We start from the raw sequence: 7,165 nt of genomic DNA on the forward strand, positions 1-7,165 counted from the left end.
GGGAAGGAGGGGTGTGGTGGGTGCTGCTGCACCTGCCACTGGAGGGAAGGAGGGGTGTGGTGGGTGCTGCTGAACCGGCCACGGAAGGGACGGAGGGGTGTGGTGGGTGCTGCTGCATCTGCCACGGAAGGGACGGAGGGGTGTGGTGGGTGCTGCTGCACCTGCCACGGAAGGGAAGGAGGGATGTGGCGGGTGCTGCTGCACATGCCACGGAAGAGAAGGAGCAGTGTGGTGGTGGCTGCTGCACTGGCCACTGGAGAGAAAGAGAGGTATGGTTGGTGCTGCTGCACTTGCCACGGAAGAGAAAGAGGTGTGGTGGGCACTGTTGCACATGCCATGGAAGGGAAGGAGAGGTGTGGTTGGCACTGCTTCGCTTGCCACAGAAGGGAAGGAGAGGTGTGGTGGGCGGGCGCTGCTGCACTTGCCACGGGGAGAAGAGGACTGTGGAGTACACTGCTACTTCACCACTGGTTCCATACAGGCCTGCACAGCCATGCCACACTTGCCACTGGCAGGAAGGGGAAAGGCTGGCGCATTCTCACCTCAGAGGGGTGGGCTAGGCAAGGTGCCTTTCAGCCGCAGCAGAACATCTGGCCCTGCGCCCTGCAGCGACTGTGGGACATCTCCTGCAGACAGATGGTCTCTTGAGGTTGTTGAAATGGTATCCGCTATAGGCCCTCCTGCAGCCAATGTATCCTGTGTTTTATAGTGAGATCCCTACAGGTTGATGTTGCAGTTTACAGTGGACACTCTGCAGGCTCCTTCCACAGGTGTGCTTCCTGCAGGCTCCTTCTGCAGGTTACCGTGTACCACCTGCAGGTGTACTTCCCTTGGGATCCCTCTGCAGGTTATACCGTAGTGCCCACAGGTTTCTTTTATGGGTCACTGTGTACTCCCTGGAGTCTCCTTGTGCAGGTTACAAGATATTTCAGGCTCTCCCTGCCCCACAGCCTCCAATTGCCGATAGTGTATCTCCTGTATGCTGCAATGTATCTCCCACACGATATGAGGTATCTCCTGGTATCTCCTTATGTCGGTATCCCCCAAAGGCTTTTCCTGCAAGTTTCACTGTAGTTCCCGCGGGTCATCCTACTGCTGCCACCATTTCTCCTGATGTCTCCAGTGCATCCCCTGGTGGGTTACAGCCCATCTCCCATGTGAGGCTGGCAGGGGTTCTCCTGTGGGGTAGAGTTGTATAACCTTGGGGTTACAGTGAATCTCTTGCGGGCTTCTGGTGGCAGTGGCGACAGTGTGCTCCCTTTTGAATTCTCCTGTGGACACCAGTGCAGCTCCTGTGCACGCCCAGTGGATTATGTATGCCCCTCGTTTACTGCTTGCGCAGGTTAAAGTAGATAGTCTGCTGGTGCCTCCTGCTGAAATATCCGCCTCTAGGCTCTATGATAGCACCTGCCGGCACCTCCTCTCCTGCAGGCCACCACGTATCCCCCTGTAGGTTACGGTGTAGGTCTTCTAGCGTCTTCCTGCGCGTTACAGGGGGTCTCTGGTGTTCTGCACCAGGTGGCAGTGATTCTCCTGTTGGGTGCCGTGTCTCTCCCGTGTGCTGCAATGTATCCCGGCAGGCTCCTGCTGACGGCGACCCTGTGCTCTCTTACAGGTTACACTGTATCCGCATGCTCTGACAGGTGCTGTCAGAATTTCCCCGCAGCTCCGGCTGCGCCCTGGACTCTGCCCACCTCCTGCGAAATCAGCCAGCAATGGCTCCGGCCTCTGCACCGCCTCCCTCTCTGTGCGGCCAGGCCGGGAAAGAAGCGCAACCGGCCGTGAAAAGAAGCCCGAAAGAGAGTCAGAGCGCACAACGACACGGACGGGATTCAATAGAAAGAGTACCTTCTGTGGGGAAGGGGCACACAACCAAGTGCTCTGTTCTGTTGTACTGTTATGCTATGCAATGTAATGCGAATAGTGAATGTGTAAATAATGTTAGGTGCATAGTGGGTGAGTAAAGGTGTGAATGCCCAATTTTCTTCTCTTCCCCACTGTTGTGCTTCATTGCCTCTGCTTTTGTCCTGTTGATTTGATGTCTTCCATTGCTCGTGCTTGCAATTGGCCGATGTTGCACCCTGCTTACTTGACGGGTTTGCAAGTCTGGATTACATATTTTAATTAATTTCTGACATCATATGTGTGCTCAATGTTTCTTTCTTTCTGTTTTCTACAAGTTATTCCTAGTCTTAGTTTGCCACATTGGGATTTCACTCTCTAAACAATGTCATGGCATAGTCTTGTCACATACTATTTTATGAAACCTTTTTGTTGTTGCAATAAACACTTAACAAACATTTGAATGTGACCTAGTTTGATGCTGACAAAATTGTGCAGCAGTCATGTCTATGCAGTTGCCTCTTGTAAGGGCGCCAGAAAGGTTCTTAATGTGTTTTTTACCCGAACTGCGATTTAACTTTGACTAGAGTACATCTCATGGTCACTTTGAAGAATGCTCCACTGTTTGTTAATAATACTTTGGACGGCGCAGTTCAATGGAGTCTATGTTAGGGTACAGGGAATTCTCAATGATGACTTTTTCTTGTGAGTAGGCGGAAATAATGAGTCTCCTGCCATATCTTGAATTGTATTCATAGCTCTCTGCAGACTAAGTTCCAAATGGCCTCTTTTGATGAAAACTGCTCCACATTTAATCTTTTGTTTAGATGAAAGACAACCCATCTGTTGTGATACATTTTTCTCACAGAAGCTGTGAAAGAGGCAAACTATTAAAGCAGATCTTCAGGTGCTTTGATTGCATGCAGCACAAAGATGATCTGAAGATTTAATGAAGATGGCACAATAAGTTGATTTGAAGCAATAACCAATTGAGTTCCACGAAAGTGGATTTTTCTGGGAACAATGTGGTACGTGAATGTAATGGTTCTGTGGCGGGAATCAGTACTTCTACAGAAATTTCTAAAGTACTGACGTAGCTTTGCCGGATGATGAAATCATCATCATTCTAGCGTTCTCACAAAGCTGTGGCACGACATCAAAGCTTGCTTGCATTTTCCCAGCTCTCCCCACTAACCTCACCCAACGCCCTCTCTCCCAGATCTGCAGAGTGCTTTCAGACCATGCAAATTGCAGCGGTGCACAGTACAAATCCCAATAACATATACAATAATTAATTCTTGGAAATATAGATCCGGGTAGGGTATACATTATAGTCGCACAATAGGGACAAATCTGGCCCCCAATGAAGTGCCTTGTAAAATATCTGTAAAATATCTTATCGTGTTTGAATTAATTCTGATGTAATGTTCTACTCGACAAAGTGGTAAGGAATTTATGATGAACAACATTTATCCAGCGTAATTTCAGAGCTGATCTCACTGTTTCTATTTTTATTTCAGGACGGATGTTGCTATAGAGTCTGGGCACATCAGTAGTGACAATGATAGTCGATAGTTTCTGATTTTAAAGTCTGAGTTTCACAATGAAATATGTGGTGTCTATAATGTGATGAATGCCTCCATTCACATTTTATTTTAGAAATAAAGTTGATATGAGAGACTATTGGCAGAAATACTCTCTCACGTTGCCATATGATGGGACATTCTGCAGAGTTGAAGAGAGGGTCCCTGAAATGCCCCCCTTAACCCACATCAACATGACAGCCTGCAGAGTCAAGAACGCATAAAAGTACTCACTGTTTGGACAGCCCCCAGGAAGGCCAATAACATCCACCTATATGTAAAATGATATTCTCGTAGACAGCCATTCAAACCTTATCCAGTCAACGTCTTTATGGATACAGGTGCTGCTACCCTGATCATGGATCCAAACGCCTCAATAGATCAGATTGACTAATGACGAGAATTCAGTTGTGCTGACATGATTAGTGGCACCACAACATAGCAACGTTAGTCATGAAGTAAACTCGCAGCCATACACGAAGTTACACAAACACACACATGCTCAAACGAAGAACATGCTTACAGAGTTCTCTAGATAGAGGGCAGATACATACATACTAAAGCTTTTTTATTATTTTTCTCATTAGCCAAGTGCAGAAACGCTGAACACAAGGCAAAAGAATAGATGCAGATCAAGCTTTCAGATGCTTATCACAACTAACCCTATGGAACTACAGGATCAAGTAAGGAGCCTGGAAGGGCTGAAGACAACTAACCTGAAAGAAACATAGCACAGTATAGATATATAGAAATCATAGGATAACTATGATGAGGTTACACAGGACGAGAGACTAAGAAAAGCAGAACTAGGCTGCACAGAACAGCAGGCCAGGGCTCGCAGCCGAGATCAGAGACAAACAGCACATTCCAAAGCTAAGAGACATAGAGCCAACTGCAGAAGAGCAGAATAAATACTCATAAAGTGCAGATCAGAGAGCTCGATTTCGCGGTCCCCAATCACGTGATGCAGCAGAGCTAGACAATGGTCATTCACCCACGGTAGAAGACGAATGGTTCTCAGCAACACAGACATGAAGTGAAAAATGAAATTGTTAATAACGTTGCAACACTGAGGGCACTCTCACAGGGAAAAGTGGTAGCACTAACAGTTACGTTGGGGGCACATAGTCTTTCTCATCACCTTGAGAAGGTGCACTGAGCGCTGAGAACAGAGCTGGGTCCAAGGCCTGGGCAGACCAGCTCCAGCCAATCAGGTAATAGAAATTCAGGGGTGGATGGCAGAGGGCAAGGGCAAATGGTAATCCTGCAACCCTTCAACAATGTAATAGACAGTTTCTTGGGTAAGGGGCAGGCAAGCCACCTGACATGGGAACACCAATGAAGGAACATCTATATGTGCCAGCCATAGGTGATACCACCACAATGACCCAATCATGCAGGCTCTTAGATTTTTGGGGAAGAGCCCCATGTTGTGATGCAGAAATGAAACAAAATGGTCCGGCATAGGCGTAGGAGCCGTGAGTCTGGGAGATTTTGAATGTCCTGTATGATCCATGTCTGTCTAATAAACAACAGTTCTAACCTTCCCTTGGCTGAGTCCTCGTCTGTGTACTGGGGAGGGTTGTTGGACCCTAAGAGCAGGAACGGTGAGCTCGTAGTGTGACCCCCAATCCCTCTGAGATACCTAAGCCAACAAGTTGGTAGCAGAGTTATGTTTAACTATGCCTGTTCGGCATAAGTTGCTTATTCCACCGCAGCACCTGGAGAGCTGCAGGGCTCCTCGCGGAAAACGAGCCCCACGGGAGGTGCACCCCGTACAGAGGCCGTCAGGAGCAAGTTTGGAAAATATCCTGCCCGCAGTCTGTGAGGAGCCCAGCAGACCAGAAGGTTGGCACAGAAGCTTTGGGGGAGCTGGTAGCCGAGCAGCATCAGTGGATCATGGAGTGTAAGTATTGACTCAGCCATACGGCAACTGAGATGGGTGGTAAAGTAATGTTGGGTGTAGGGTGGTGGTGAATATTGTTGAAGCATTGTTGAGTATTGTTTAGTAATGTTGAGTAGGGTGAAGTATAGTAGGGAAAGGAGCAGGTAGATGTCCTTTTAGTGGTTAGGGAGCATTCGGTCTTGAGGTAAAAGGTTCTGGCGAATAACCTAGACTATTGACTTAATACTATGGATGATACAAGTTGTTCAGATATTGGATTCCCTGTGGATTAGGTGTTTTAGCTCGGGTCATGAATGATGGTATCCCTGTGTAAGGGCTTTGCAAAGGGAGCTAGCTCAGATTGCGGAAGGTGTTCTTCTGGTTAAGTTTTGCTGAGGGGTTTTATCTACAAGGCGATGCTGCAGGTACAGATTGAGCACGATAAATATTGGTATCTCCTGTTAGCAGGTAGGAAGACAGCTGTGGGTATAGGTTGGGTTTATAAAGAATTTTCTGTGTGATGGAACATTAGTGTTGTGAGCTCTGTTAGTGATTTCTAGTTTCCCCATATTAAGTGAAGCAGTGAAGTCACCCATAGGACCTGTGCATTGGACTAGGACAGCACGAGGAGGTACAGAATTCGAGCATCGCAATTTGCAATTTACAATTTACAGAGTCAGCTGGTCAGTGGCGGTGTGCGGAAGGCGCACGCGTAATATTGGTGGGTGTGCCTAAGGTGGAAGAGAGTTGTAGAAGGGCTGTGCGCAGAGCACACTGAAAGGTGGGTTGGGAGCCATAGTGGCTCAGGAGAATTGACAAGAACTGGTATTTGTGAAATTAAGAAAAACAGAATTTAAAGTATTTTTGTGCTTGTACAATAATGGAAGTATCAAAGGCCTCAACTTGAAGTCAAGTAAGTATAAAGCAATGTATCAGGGGAAGAGCCGGGGGATACGCCCCTACAGCACCTATGTAAGGGCCTTCTGCGATATAATGACAAGATTTGTAAATATAGCGCAGAATGGACGAAAAACACAAAAGGTAAATTGACTAAGCCATGGCCACAATGTGGAAGTTTCTCTAAATACGTGCAGCAATCATTACACACACACATAAAACAGGCTTACAATGAGAAAAAATGAAGCCCTTGTATGGTGATATTTGAACTCTGGAAGATGTTTCAGGAGGATGAGGGGGAAGTAGCGAGGCGTCAGTGGATGCTGAGCCAGCAGGAGACTCCGGGCGCAGCACCCTCGGCCCCCGCCCTCCCCCCCTCCTGACTTTGAGACCGAAGGGGCTACCACAGAAACAGGGATTATACCCTATATGGCAATTAAAAGCAGCAGAGGGGTACACAAATCCAACATTTCTAGCCTCCATCATATACCAAGGAGGGGCAGAAAGGGGCGCGCAGCGAGACCCAGACAAGCGCCAAGGAGGGGCTGGGAGGTAATAGCATCGAACGACTGGGTAGGAGGGCAAATGATTTTGAAATTAGATGGGAAGGCAACAGGAGAGAAAGGAGAGGAGAGTAAAGAAGTAGCGGGGTGTAAGGGAAGCAATGAAGCATGAGAGTGGGCAGAGATAATGGAAGAAGCAGAAATTAAAGAGAAGGAAGAGAAGGGGGCACGTGCGAGGGTGTGAAGAGACAAGCAAAGAGAAGAAGAGAAAGAGCAGGAGTAGTGAGAGATGAGGAGAAAGAGGGAGCTTGAAAAGTTAGAGAGATGAAGAGAGGAAGACGTGAAGGAAAAGCAAGTTTTAGTAAGAAGAGAAAGGTGAAAGTGGGAACTAGAGCATCTCGCAAGAGGGCGCAAATGCAAGGAGGAGGAGGAGCGTACAGTGAGAGGCATAAGAC

At 47.6% G+C, this 7,165-nt stretch overlaps 1 protein-coding gene across 7 annotated transcripts in view; it reads right to left on the reverse strand.

Annotated features, from left to right (window-relative positions):
* RALGPS1 (Ral GEF with PH domain and SH3 binding motif 1) overlaps window positions 1-1,772 on the reverse strand; it is a 2,625,553-nt gene extending 2,623,781 nt beyond the window's left edge. For 5 of the 7 annotated variants that reach the window (XM_069609372.1, XM_069609376.1, XM_069609373.1 and 2 more), the window contains exon 1: window positions 543-1,771. The gene's annotated coding sequence lies outside the window, so the exon portion shown is untranslated. Of the gene's footprint in view, window positions 1-542 lie in introns of all 7 variants that reach the window. The other 2 variants (XM_069609374.1, XM_069609378.1) reach the window with 1 other exon arrangement.
* Between the last annotated feature and the right edge of the window lie 5,393 nt (window positions 1,773-7,165).

Source organism: Ambystoma mexicanum, chromosome 8 (genome assembly GCF_040938575.1).
Source record: "Ambystoma mexicanum isolate Mex_15411 chromosome 8, UKY_AmexF1_1, whole genome shotgun sequence".
Classification (NCBI taxonomy): domain Eukaryota; kingdom Metazoa; phylum Chordata; class Amphibia; order Caudata; family Ambystomatidae; genus Ambystoma; species Ambystoma mexicanum.